Raw genomic sequence first — 14756 nt, forward strand, 5'->3', positions numbered from 1 at the left:
CCCTCCTACCGCATGCGCAGCGCAACTGATTTTCCTCTCCCGAAGGCCAAGTTTCGTTGTCTCCTTGCGCGCGGGCGAGTGGGAAACCACTGAGACATCGCTGCACCGCTGCCTCTGCTGATAGTACTTTTGGTAGCTTCTCTCAGTCGAGTCGAGTTATTGTTTTCCAAGGAGAAACTCTCAACTAATAATCTTCGTGTTTGTGTCTGTCCTTTCGTGTTCCCTAGTCTCGGGGTTTTACATTATGTAATAATCTAAGTGCGGAAATAACCCGAGACAAGGAAAGAAAAGACGAACACGACACGCACGCATACGTCTCGGGCAGTGCTGGATCGCCCCTTCAAACCACTAGGTTACACATTAGTTTTCCCCCTCTACACACCCCAGTTATACTCTTCCACAAAGAAACCTCCCCCCTCCTGCCATACCGAGGGTCAGGATCCGCCACTGCCCATAACACACGCGGTCAGGACGTCCCCACAGTGTCATCGTATCCTCGTCGGGCGAAGTTATCCTCAGAACGTCCTGATGATAACACTGGGACTGTCCGTGAAGAGTCATTTAGGTAAGTCCTGTGCCCGTCCCTGTGGGTAGCTAGCGGGACGAGAAATATTACTTTGTTTAGTTTACCTGTTCAGACTTTCTAAACAGATTTGTTTTCTTTTTGGGCCGATCCTGGGACCTGACTGACATTTTTCTGAAATAAAGCGTGTCCAGGGTAAGCTTTTCTGCATCTAAAAAGGATGACTGTCTATGATAAATGGAGCGCATTACTCGTGGAATGGAGAGAAACGCGCGATTCTGTTGCACTGCTTTTGACTTTCAAAGTTCCTATCCTGAACGTCTCCAACCAAAAGGAGTATGAAACGTAGACTTTGCATTGATGTGGACCTAATACTTCAATCAATTCCTCATGCACTTTGAGTACTCTGCCTTTGCGTAATCGAAACAAACATGGATAGCTCACCCTTCGTTTTGTGTCACAGGCGAGCAGGACACTCGAATGTACGAAGGTAACTTCGTTTCGTTTCATTATGAGGAGAAGAGAGGTTGGCCATGCTCGTCGTGCATGTCGAATGCATTTTCTATAAAATTAGGTCTGACGACGACGACGAGACGAAGACGACGTGTTCTGTGCTCGCTCCTGCCTTGTGTTCCCTTTGCCTTGATTGGGTAAGTATTCGTTTGTTGGTGTTCATTTCTTAATTGTGTGTTTTCTAGTGCAGCCTCATAATGTGAGACCTGTAAAGTGTATACCGTCGGCGGTTGAGCCGTCTCTGACTTATGGCTAGCCGGCCTTTAGCGTTCTCTGTGACACTGCCTCCAGGCGTGTCACGGGTAGATTTCCTCCTTCCACTAGTGAAGACGGTAGGAAAAGTTGTGAAGAGCATGCGTCACATTGGAGGTGGAGCATGCGACTTGATAGTGAAGTCAAGGGCTGCTGCTGAAAAGCTGGCCCTTGGTTCACTTCCAGTGAAGGGCCGTGTGATTGAGTTGGTCTCGCTCGAGTCCAACTTGGTCAGGGTGACGGTTATTTCGGTACCGGACCCCATTCCCGATACCGCGGTAGAGACTGCACTCACTGGATATGGGCCAGTCACCAAGGTGAGCCGTGAGACATTCCTTCAGAAGGAATTGGAAGGAATCGAAACAGGGAACCGTCGTGTTCTTATGGAAATGCGATCCCCTGTTCCGAATTTCATCAGCGTACGCGGTATAAGCGCTTGACTATCAATTATGATGGCCTAAAGCGCGAGTGCATGCGTTGCAATGCGGAAGGTCACTTTAAGAAGGACTGTGTGGCCCCGCTTTGTACCCGCTGTGGTGAGGTTGGGCATGAGAGTTGCGATGCCTTGTGTAGGCGTTGCGGTGGAGACCACGCCGTGTCCGAGTGTTCGGCCGCGACGTGGGCTTCACGTGTTGGGACTGGTCGCGTGCCACCGAAAGCACCCGTTATGCCGGCTGTGCAAGCTGCCCAGGCGGCCAGTGCGGACACTCCAACCGTAGTTGTGTATCGTGAAGATGAGTATCCCGTTCTAGAAGCTGTTAGTGTGGCGGCTGCGAGTGAACGTTGTGTTGGTGACCCTACACCTGACACAGCCGTGGCGTCTCCCGACAATATGCTTCTCCCAGTGGTGAGGTCATTGTCGTGAACGTGTCCTTGCTCGAGGATCCCGAAATTAAAAGTGATATGCAAGATTGGCTATCGGAACAGTGTTCCGCACCCGATTTTGGGCCAGATCACTGGGAGGCTTTGAAGCAGGGAGCAGCACACCGTCTTAGGTCCAAAAGTGTCCGAAAAAGGGTCCGAATAGGTCCAAAAGTGTCGCTCTTTTTTTAAATGTTCAGCCAACCTGTGCTGCACCGTTTCAAGTTCCTGTAAGACCTCAGGTTAAAATCCTGGGGGTTGTTTTTGACAGTGCAGGGGTCTCAGCTGTCAACTGGCCTCGAGTATTCAGCCGCTGTAGTGCTGTGCTGCGAGAACTTAAGTTTGTTGAACTGCCGATCACTTTTCGGGCACGGCTGTTAGCAGCATGGTATTACAGTCGCTTGTGGTTTTTAGCGGCTGTTTCATCCCCGCCAGCGGTAATACAAGCAGCTATCACACGACACGCGTTCCGCTTTCTGTGGGGCGGATCCGTTGAATGGGTCTGTAGGTCTCAACTCCACGGAAGCCGTGATCTGGGTGGCTTGGGAGTTCCGGCTGTGCCAGAAAAGTGCTTGGCGCTTCAATCGCGTATTCTCTTTGAGGCGCTCCGTGCGTCAGAGCACCCGGCCTGCGCTTAGTGCAGTATTTCCTAGGATACGCCTCCAGGTGGTTCCTCGAAAGTCCCGAGCTTCGCCCCAGGGCGGAAGTACTCCCTACTTATTTTTGTGCTTGTGTTGCTGTCGTGCGGCGCTTGCGATCCGAATGCCCAGATGAAGACATTTCCTTGTGGAGCGTCCGTGATTTCTACGCCGCCTACAGGGAAATGCGACCGGGTCCCGCAAGGCCAGCAGTGCCAACGAAATTCGCCTGGCGACGTATCATTGCTGGCTGGCTTGATGCACGGCGCGCTAGTCTCCAGTGGAAGCTGGCCCATGGTGTCCTCCCAATGCGTGAACGTTTGCACCGTTTTCGGATATGTCGCACGGACGGTTGTCCGTCTTGTGGCATGTCTGAGACAGCAGAACATTGTTTTTTGCGATGCCATATTCCACTTTTACTGTGGAGTAGGGCGGCGCAAATATTTGGGCTCCCAGCAGTTGATTGGGCCACCGTAAGGTACCTGGAGCCGTTACCGGTCGCACGCACAGAGCGGAAGCAACTAGCATTGCTGATTTCGGAAATTAACTTCCAAATTTGTTGGGAGCATGGCTATTTTTCAGGCAGTGAGAGCTGGGCTGCGTGCACATATCATCCGTGAGCAGTCATTATTTGGGTCTGTGGAGTGCTGTCGCCGCTGGCGTACAGCGACGAGGCTCTTTGATCATGATCAAGGTGAGTGGCATATCAAGTTCTAGTAAGCCCACTAGAACTGTACTGCTCCCCCGTAGCGACTCTTCCGGAGTTTCAGGATTGTTCGCAGGGTATGGCACGTACATAAAGCAATCTCCCTTTGGAGCGTTGTTATCTGGTATGTAAGATAGAGTTTGTGTAAAAGAGGCTACCTCCATAGGTAGTTATCTTGCTTGATGACAATACACACAGGCCTGCTACTCTTCGCCAATAATCCTGGCGGTCACCGTGGTACAGGGAGCTTACCAAGGTGCAGTACCGCTTGCGGTGCCGTTCCGGGAAGATCTTTTCCCAGACAACACAAACGAATCCGAAACACATCGCGGGGACGTCAATCGGGGGACGTTGGGGACATCCCTGGGACGTCCGAACTCAATCCCCCAGAAATCCCAAAGTGCGAATGCAACACCGAAGTACATCACAGAGACGTTCAACGGACGTAATTGCGCGATGCCGTTCGGACGTGTTTCAGCTCTGCATTGGACATATGCGTGGAAGCTCCTCCCACTTCGTTTTTTTTTTTGTATTTATTGTGTGTGTGTGTCTTCATCCATATGACAAAGATTTCACGCCGAATGAGGTAGGGTGGTCCGGTCGAACTCTCCAAATTTTTTGTTTACAAACATACATTAAAGCCTCGTCCCTATGAGGCATATTCGCGCTGAAAGTAGTTGAAAATAATTGGTGGTTATTTTATAATGAATTATCATTCAGATTTGGGCATTTCGACCATTGCGCTTCCTACAAAGTTTGACGCATTCCATCTTATTACTTATGTGCTGCGCGTAATCTATGTATTGTAGTTTTGTTGCTGATATTTCATTGCATGTACTGCGTGGTATACTTGTCTGTAAATATGTAAGTACGTATGCCTGTTATGTTTGTAATGTACCTCTGCTAGTATCCCACTGTATATGTATTATATATATGTCTGTACATAATTATTTGTGCGTTTATGTCTGTATTGTATCCACTGTGAGTTATGTGTATTGTGTGCGCCAACACCATGACCTTAGCGACCGTTCTTGGGCACTAATAAAAAATTATTGTTATTATTATTATTATTATCTTCATAACTATTTACCATATTCAGCTGATTTCTTTATTTTCTTTTTCTTTTTTTCATGTATTATCAAGGGTGGATAGCATATTGCATCCTAAGTTCTGAGGATTGTAAGTTTGCCTTTGAGGAGATAATAAGTCGCAAAGTTGCCTAGTTTGTAAAATATGGTACGTTTTGGGAACCTCACTAGTCGTCTCCCAGTTGTGATCCCAGAAAGTTATCTGCACCGAAGAGAAATCGCATGCCTGAAGCGAAGAATCTCGAAATGCCCTTTCTTATAGCGAGTATATCGTATTGTGATTTGGGGAAACGCGCTCAACAGTCTTTTTATGAGGGGTGTCTACCGAAAATGCGCAAATTCGACAGCGCGCATCCCACATCTTCCCACTCGTGACATGGTTTATTTAACTCACAAACGTTCTTCATGGCGACTCAAAACACCACATAAAAAAAAAAAAAAATTGCTTCAGAGATGGTCGAAGTTAAGTTGAGAATGACGTTGCGTTACGAAGGTAACTTCACCCATCTCTGAAGCAAATTTTTTGATGTGATATTTCGATAGTCGTGAAGAACGTTTGTGAGTAATATGAAAGTTGTCACGAGTGGGGATGAATGGGATGCGCGCTGTCGAATTTACGCATTATCGGTAGACACCCCTCACAAAAAAAAAAAAAAAAAAAGAACTGTTGGATGCGTTGCCCCAAATCACAATACGACATACTCGCTATGAGAAGAAAGGGCATCTCGAGACGAACACAATGATGTAGATTACTTTCGGGTATCACAATTGGGTGTAAAAAACAAATATGCTGTATATGTTGAATATAGTTGTGAAGATACGCGGCGTCAAACTTCGTAGGAAGCGCAGTGCTCGAAATGCCCATATCTGAATCATAATTAACAAAAAATAACCGTCAATTATTTTCAACTACTTTTAGCGCCAGTCTGCCTCCTCGGGACAAGGCTTCAATATAGTTTTGAAAGAAAAAAATTGGAGAGGTCGACCGGACCACCCTGATTGATTCGGCATGAAATCACCCTACAGCACTTTACAGTAAAAAGACGAAAGCTCTCTAAATGCAGTTTGCGTTTGTGGGTTACCCGGCCTGACGCTGAACTTGTGCGAGATATTTCGCGGCAGTAGCTTGCATAGTCATAAAATAGATATCAGATCTGTGAGCCACCTTCTATGCCCATTCTGCACTTTAGAAATTATTGAGTACAATTCTGCACTGAATATCATTAAAGTTCAATTCTATTGCACAACAAATCTAAGAAATACATAAAGATTTATTCAATTCCAATATACATATATCTCCTCCACAGTAAAACAGGGGGCTGTTGCTATACTGTGACAGTACTTTGCAAAGTAGTTTCATTCAAAACTGAAGGCACATTTCTGCATGAATGAAATGTGCACAATTTTACAATAAATCGCAATACTTTCCATCTCCCATCTGCTCTACTCCAGAAGCAGCACTGGGAGTTCGTAGCAGGTCCTTGCACACACTGGAACCTCACAAAGACAGGGAACCGTCCGTAATACTTTCAAAAGGTTAGTGAATTCCAAATGTGTAACGGTCGATTCGAGCGCCCGGCCTTTCAGTTGTTCTTCGAAGTTTGGCAGCGAAGAAATTCTAGTTACTGCACAACTTTCCTCGCTCACTTGAAATGAGAAAAGTCCAATTCCACTGCCCTATCATCAAATGCAGAGCGATTGCCGCGGGAAGGTAAGGGCAGTAACGTTGACACTCCAGAACCATACTGAGACGAAGCAATAGTGTCAACAACATCTAGGGACACAGGACGAGGTTCATCTTGAAGAGGTACACTGAGGGTGAAATCGTGTAGAGGACTTGATGACGGGTGAATATGAGATAGGCTCTCTTGAACTGGCCGCTTTACTTGACGATGAACTCTTTGCCTACACTTCTTCATGGCAGTTATAGCAACTTCTTGTGAAGGAACGCGTGGGTGATTTGAGTCACAGCCCACACCAAGAAATAACGCGTTGTATTCGCTTGATTTGAAGTGGCCAGTGTTCAACAATGGACTATCCTTGACTTTACTGACCAAGAACGAGGGAGGCTCCGCCTCCAAATGGTGCGTTAATAGGAGGACTCGGGAGGCGGAGCGCTGCGGCCTCTAGCTCTTGCCTAATGTTGAATTCCAATGGCAGATTCGGAGCGCCTCCGGAGCAAGTTTTGTTGCTCCGCCGAGAACAAGTCTGTTCGATTGGCAAATTGGGAACAGTTTTGGAGTCTTCCAATGGCAGCTTCGGAGCGGCATTCGAGCCAAGGTCGCTCCAGGCAGCAACCCAGATTACTCCGCCAAAATAGGCAGATTCTACCGGAACTCTACGTGACGTGTCACTTGTCGCTCGTGCTTCCTATTTCCTGTCTCTATTTCGCCAACATGGCTGCTTTGCAACCCATCTTCCGTGACTAGTATGTCGCGTCGTACGTTGGCAATTTTGTTTCATGAAGGAAGCGATAAGTCAGACATTACCAGGGCAACGTTAGGAGATTAGCAGGACCTTGATGTTGCAAAACATGGCGTTATAATGGAACATTAGCATCTTTTTCTTCTTCTTCGCCATCCACCAAGATTATACCCAGGGCTAACTCCAAGTTCTGCGGAAGTGTTCCAGTCGCAGAGTCGGATCACTTGCTCTAGGCCAGGTCAAGCCGCTCCACTGCGGAGCCTGCCACTTGCTCCGACTCTGCCATTGGAGTATGGAGTATAGTTACACCTAATCCCTTTTGTCACAGGGCAGACTTCTTTTGAAGTCACAGGTGCGAGGATAACATTTAACAATGAAGTCGTATTTGTTTGTTATTCTGTGATTCTTGGTTCATTTGGATCTTCATGGCAGATTTCTTCATTTTTTCCCAATTTGTTAGATGGCGCTGTATTCGCGCTAGGAGTGCATTCTGGCTTTCGGTTTTGTTTTCGCGATACAGCATCGCCATGATATCTTCTGTGTTTCTTGTCGCAAATGTCAACAATGTGACCCCTTGCAGTTTGTCGCATTCCTGGAGGATGTGGTTTAAGTCTTCAGGTGCTTTACCACAGAGTGGGCAAGTAGGGTCGATGTCCTCACCAAACAGTTCTTTTCTTCTGGTGTTCGTTAGTAGACATCCTGTTCTTGCCTGGAAGAGCAGGGCACTTCCCCTATCGCCTCTGTATTCCGTGCAGGTTCGCGGTTTTGGCTTGTGGTCCATGTAAATCCTAAGACTGTGTTTTTTCCCTGTGTTTTTCCTCCAATCTTCAAGTTCGACTTTGTTTATTTCTTCTGTTGTAATTTTTGTCCATTCCTTCTCGCTTCGTGCTGTCTGTCGTCCTGTTCCCCTGCTGTATTTCCTATCATACTGGTTAATCTTTTTGATCCACCTGGATTTTAGGCCGCAGAATCTGATATGATGGAAAGTCCTCTTTGAAGTCGATGTTTCAGGCATGTGGATCAAGCGTCCAAGATAATGGGTTTTAGCTCTGGCGTCTCTAGTTAGAAATGAGGACCATCCCATTTCGCCCTGCACTGCCGCGTTTGGCGTTGCGAAATTGCCACCTAATAGCCATTTGCCAAGTTCACGCTGGTGTCGGTCTAGTATTTTTAGTGTTGCAGGGGACAAAACGATCACGTCATTGGCGAAAGTAAGTGCCGGTACTGCTGTCGTTTTCCAGAGCATTCTTCCTACACTGTAAGGGTTGTAAGATTGTTTCGCCAGGTTCCAAATGTGACCCTTTAATCGACCCGACTTTTTTTTATCAAGTTTTGTTCATGTTTCTTTAACGGGTCTTCTTCGTTAGTGATGGTTATTCCCAGATATTTATATTCTTCTGTTTGAGCTATGTGTTGGCCTTGTATCGTGAATTTTGCATCCGTTGAGTCTCCCTTGTTCATCGTCATCCAGAGAGTTTTCGTTGTATTGAATTTGAGTCCGTCTTTTCCAGCTTCTTCAGTACATATATTCAGCATATGCTGGAGACATTTTTCTGATGGGGCTACTAAAACGATGTCATCTGCGAATGCAAGCGCTGTCACGTTGGTTTCTACTTGCTGGCCATCAGTCGTTAATGTTTTCAAGCTAATTCCTTTTGCTTCATTTTGTAGTCGTAGTAGCAGGTTGTTTACGTATATGTTAAACAGGGTTGGAGAGAGAGGGCAGCCCTGTCTTAACCCCACCTTCACCTGGACTGGGTTTGATTTGTGTTTACCTAGTTGGTAGACTGTCTCCGATTCTTTGTATAGCATTTCGAGTAGTAGCACTTCCTCGTCTAGAAGTCCCATCCGACGTAGTTTTCTGAACATGATTTCATGGTCCACAGCATCGTATGCTGTCTCCAGGTCGAGGAAAGCCAATAGCAACTTTTCGTCTCTTTTCCGTTGCAGTTCTATGATCTGGGTTAAAATAAACACATTGTCGCTGGTCCTTCTGTTTGTCCGGAAGCCGTTTTGTATTTCACTGAGGATGTGGTGGTGTTTGCAGTGGGATTGCAGGCGGGCGTTTAAAGCAGATGCGAAGAGTTTGTACACGTTGCTCTGTATTGCAATAGGACGGTAGGATTGCCATTGGAATTCAACATTACAGATGGCGCACCGGTAGCGCTCGGCTCGGGATATGTGAGCTGCTGTCGTCTGCTTCTCCGGTAGAGCTACGACCTTGAAGCTGACCCGCAGCCTCTGCTCTCGCAACATTGGCGCTCGGCACGTGTGGTTGCGGTAACCTATATTCCGATGACGCGGCGATACTGCGTAGTTTTGACTCCTTTTTGACGTTTTGAGCCTTCCTAGTCCTCCTATTGGCGCGCATTTTGGAGGCGGAGCCTCCCTCGCTTTTGGTCAGCAAAGTCAAGCCTTTATCACTGATCTCTATGTATAAAAGCTGGAACGCGCGTGGGAGAGGGGCTCGTGAGGGAGAGGCACGCATTCGGGCCGCCATGTTGGGAGGCCCTAAAGCGCTGTGTGCGCCCCTAGAAAACAATGGGAGGCAACAGAGATTGTGAGTATTTATTGCGCTGCAGGCGTTGATCGTTGTTTGTCGTCACACAATTTTGTAAGGTGCCAGTATACTGATGTATCCTAGCAGTGTTTCACAGGTGTCCTGCCGTTCGATTCTTAATTACGTTATGTTTTGCATTCCGAAACTAGACCGTCACTGCAGTGCAGCGCTGGGGATTGTAGTACAGCACATCTCCCAGCCAATATTTCAATAAGAAACAATGTGAGATTAACAACCATGTATATAATCTCCCGTGCTGCGTTCTGGACAAAAATTGTTCCACAAAGAACGGTCACAGAAAGGATATACCCGCATGGTAGAAAGAAATCGCCCCGTAGAATCACAGCCGTTGTTTCAGACAGGCGTATGCGTTTAGTGTGATTTATATCAAGCAAGAAAGAGTATTTTAGTGAACGACAGTGGTGTCTTCGACGTAATGCCTCGCAAATATGAACACACCGAAGCATCCCAAACAATTACTTCACGCAATTAGATCACGCTTAGGCCAGTTAATCTAGGTATTGATGTAAACTTAATCAAGTTACTTAGTAAGTGGTAACACCTCCTTGAGACACAAGACTTATCTCCTTTTGAAGTACCGCACTTTTTTTTCTTCATTCACTTGCTCTGATTATTTGCGGGTGAAACTGAATGTCCTTCTCGCGTACTCACATGCTTTTGCTGAATAGAACTGACGCGTGAACAAAGCTGCGAAGGGACGGGGGCCTGCCATCCACTGCTGACTTTGTTTTGCTTGTTATGTGGAGCACGTTGCAAAAAATGCAGCTGCACATCTGAAACTCCAATCATTATCATCGCCATCTAAAACGGAGTGTGGTAGCACTGCCGTGAAACCAGGCACGATTTCTGAAGATCTGCTATGACACTTTCCGCAGTTTGCACACTTTTCTGCAGCGTCACTCTCTCTCATAGGAGTTACTTTGCATTAACAGTGACTCCCATCTTACATTTTAATGTGCGAGGGCTCTCTTGCACTACACATGTACGGTTTCCAAACTGCAACATGACGATTTGGAGCTTGAAACTGGAGCCCTGGTGTACCCTGTCTATGAAATGATACCAACTGAATCATGTCAAACGTGATGTTTAATGGAAAATGGCTTTCTTGGTTGTGCATTCTGCGTGACAAAGATGTAACACGATATGCTTTTGTAAAGAAGATACATTTTTCAAGTTCAACATTTATTCTGGCATATACGCATTTCAAGATACAATGAATGTGCAGGGAAGTGACAAAACAATACATTTATTGTTTTGTGACCTCCCTGCAATGACAATATATATCTCAGGAATGACAATGTACAGGTACACTATGCAAATTTGTTGCACCCAATTTTCATACATGCTGAATTTTAAATTTTTGTTTTGCTGCCTATGTGTTCAGTGTATTACAAATTGCTTAACGCAAACAACACTTTGTTAATTTCAAGCTTTTTGCTCCCATCTAAGATATTCCTATCCTGAAGGAACTGCCACTTCGACACCATAAAATATTCAATAGGTTTCACTCTGGCAGGCCCTGCCACTGCAAATTTCCTGAATTGAAATCCTTCAAACTGTGTCATAATCTTAAATACGTCAATATTTTTGCAAGTAGTTGACATGCTGGAGGACACTCCTCCTGCAGCTAAGGCAACTACAGAGAGTTCCAAGAGGCCGAAGGTAAACCTACAGCTGCATGAGTGTGATCAACAGTAGTGCATTCTCAAGAAATAATTTTCTTCTTATAGCATATATGTGCATGCCTAGTAACTGAAACAATGATCACAGTTCCACAACGAGTTTTAATTCCTGAGGGTGTATACTGTAGAGGTGGGTTAGATCTACAACAGTTAATACAAGGTATTATATACTATGAATACCTTAAAAAATATCATGTGACACATATGCTTTTACTTTTTGGAGGTGCTGCGGTGATCGAAGTTTGTGGGCACTGCTCAGGTTTTGCACCAATTTCTTGCGTATGTCGAGGCAGCTGTGAAGGACAGAACATTGGTTAGGATGCAACTAGTTAAAAATAAATATGTTGTTTAGTAAAAGCATTGCATAAATGTTTAAAACATCAGTTTAAAACAGGGCTTACAATTCCAATATCTTTTAAATTTCAACGTTTAAACGCTGCTCTAAAAAGAATTATAGCTTCATCACCAAGACACAATGCTGTTTGAAGGGGCCTAAGGTGTATGTAAAACTCTCTGAAGTGATGTGTTCCATGATGTGAACATGTAAAGAGAATGTGCAAAATTGAGAGAGGCTAACCACAGTGCGTGCACTGGGGTGGTTCCTCCCAGTAAAGTAGGAACCCGTGAATGAGGAACATGATACTTATCTGTAAGCTCGCACATATTGATGACACCACTATCAGTTTAGCGTAACATGTTCTCTCCAGCATATTATGCACTCAAACAGTATTTGCTGGCGGGTAAAATGCAAGTGTGTTCGATTGAACCTCGGAATGGCGATCAAACAACTTGCACCCAGTGCTGGTTTTGGGCAAAAAAAAAAAAAAAACACTTCATAATTGTCAAATAAATGTACAGGATGGACGCCTATTTATTCCTTTATAAAGAATGACTCACCTGTAGAAATTTCGGCCCTGTATCCTTGCCGGTACGGTTGGTACGACCGTAGTTGCAAGAAGTTGCCATGATCGCTGCGGCGACTGTTTTGGGTACAGTAAGATGACGGCCGGTTGCCGCACCAGCCGCACGCTCGCGCTCCCCATCCGCGATCCAGCCTCTTACAATCGAGATCAGTGGGATAGTCCGACGAAAGCGAAACAGGTGGCTCTCATCGTCTGGAAGGTGCAGAGCCATATATTAAAAGGGAGTCTGGTCATTGGGAGGAGTCACAAAAAGAGGCTCGACCTGTCAATCACAGTTTCACTCCTCTGATTGGTTTGCTTTTTACCAAAGGGGTCGCCATGACACCATACTGCCACCCAAAATGGCGACGAAAACAAACACAGTGAAGCGGGGACTTCGTGACAAAAAATTTTCACAGACTAACCCGATTTTACGCTGCAAATGTACATCCTAATATAAGTTTCTCGGAAATCAGTTTCAACTTATGCTCATCCATCGATATCTAACTGAAAATAATACGTTTTGTCGCCGGTGTTAGGCCTAGTGAACACGGCGATCATAACGAAACCATAACAAAAACGGCGCTGTGCTGTACAATCTTATATTTAATTGCTGGATTTCATGGATATAAACATTCTTGCCTCTTATATTCCAACTATTCATGTGGATTTGTTTAAAAATCATACAGACAACAGAATGTGTCCCAGCTGCCGGCAGCGGTGCAACTATGGTGGCTAGATGAATGACACCATAGTACAACGACGGAAGCAGACTACCGCAACCGCTCCGCGTCGTCTGCTCCGGCAGCCATATTGGTTCCAAGCCGCCGCGGATCGCGATAGCTGTAGTCAGTGTTACATCGCGTTGATTTCGCGGCTGTGCACCAAAAATTTTGTGACTTCCTGTGGTGGGACTCTGCTAATACTTAATGAAACAGGGCACAAGCGTCACTACAGAACCGTTTGTTGTATTCTGTAGCTAACAGATGAATTATGGTGGCGCGTGTTCGCCTCTAAAAGGCATCGTCGAGTCTCGTTTGCGCTCTATAGATCAGTTTTTTTTAGTTCTTTTGTTTTGTGGACATAAAACTATAGTGCTCGTGTGTGCAGCTTCAGGTTGACATAAATAACCTCCAAGAGTTTTATTCTCATCTCTTCGCAATTAAATTTGTTTCACACGTTCAATGGCTATGTGCATGCCAACGTTTTTTCACGCGCATGTAAAGTGCTGTGGATTGTTCTTCCAATCCCCTGCTCCAACGCAAGCAGTTGATCTTCCATGAGGAGTAGACCGTGAGCTTCAAGTCACTACATTCCGTCTCAGCCTTTGCTCGTTTCTTTTAAAACTGCGACCTCGTCGAGGGGACCATCACATGACTTGTCTGCAGGTTTTTCCTGAGCATATTCCTCGATGCTCTGGTCACAGAAATTTGTGACGGTGTTGTCTTCCTCTACTCTGCAAAGTTGATTCACTCACAATTACAGCTCAATATTTAGGAATAGTTTTCATAAGTTTCAATAGTTCTCATAGTGCATATCTACATATATTTCGACGCATTACCATGCTCCACTGCCCCTTGATCTTACACTATGTTGTCATCAACTCCAGTGTGCAAGTCTTTTGGTGACTCCTCGGAGAACTCTGCGTGCGAAGAACGGGGGATAGGAGCCTTCCTCAGCCTCGTAGGTGCTCGGTATGCAAAACTGCTTGGGACTGCCGTCCACTTCAACTTCTTTCGAATCTCTTTGTCCTCGAAGTCGTCGTGTCTGAAGTGGTCCTGATAGTGACGTTTTGTTAGCACCGCAGGACAGGGAACGCAATGGGAAGATCCAACAAGCACTACTTTGATACGCCCGGCTGTTCTTCGCACAGTTGAACTGTTATTCATTACCGTGTGCAAAGGTTCTGCAATGAAAAATAAACACGCCACGAAATTTACCTCGCTCGAGCGTGTGTTATTCGTAGGCGCGAAGTTCTTCCGGCAGGTTCTGTGCCGATCTACGCGTTTCGTCACTTTTGCCCCTCGGAATGCAGAAAAATGCTTTGCCTGACTCTGTCCCGTTGCAGCACAACATCCAGACATGGTTGTTCGTAGTTCCTCAGCTCTCTGAGATACATTGCACGTACAAAAAACCAAGGGCGGCACACGAACGTACGCGCACATGCGTCCCAGCTATTGCATTCCCCGTAGACCCGGCGGGAGGTTGGAAGCAAAGAGGAGGAAAACGCACCACGTGACGCGCCTCGGCGAATGAGCAAGGCGGCAGCACGGGGAAAGCGAATCCGGTACTCTTCCCCGGGTACAGTGACTCTAGGAAGGTGCTTCTGCAAGTTACAATTACCATGACAACGACGACGCACCCGCAGGCCGACGCAGCTTTCGTCGTCTGTTCTTACGGCACGTTTCGACAAATTCCTCGAAAACGACTTGGTTATTCCGAATGAAACTTTGACGGTTGTATGTGTACAGTACTCGTGAAACTAGTTTTGGCTAAGTTTCGGAATCGCCCCGGCTGTACGAGACCGTCCCTTTAAATAGCATGCCAATGATGAGGACGGTGCCCTGAAGAAGAACAATTTGTGTT

The 14756-nt window shown here is 46.0% G+C and overlaps 1 long non-coding RNA gene across 1 annotated transcript; it reads right to left on the bottom strand.

Annotated features, from left to right (window-relative positions):
* Window positions 1-11361: 11361 nt before the first annotated feature.
* LOC135396584 (uncharacterized) lies at window positions 11362-14434 on the bottom strand. Its single transcript, XR_010423457.1, has 2 exons — window positions 12166-14434; window positions 11362-11561 (listed from the first exon to the last, which is right to left on the bottom strand). It is a non-coding gene; the product is annotated as an uncharacterized LOC135396584 (long non-coding RNA).
* Between the last annotated feature and the right edge of the window lie 322 nt (window positions 14435-14756).

Source organism: Ornithodoros turicata, chromosome 6, assembly GCF_037126465.1.
Source record: "Ornithodoros turicata isolate Travis chromosome 6, ASM3712646v1, whole genome shotgun sequence".
NCBI lineage: Eukaryota > Metazoa > Arthropoda > Arachnida > Ixodida > Argasidae > Ornithodoros > Ornithodoros turicata.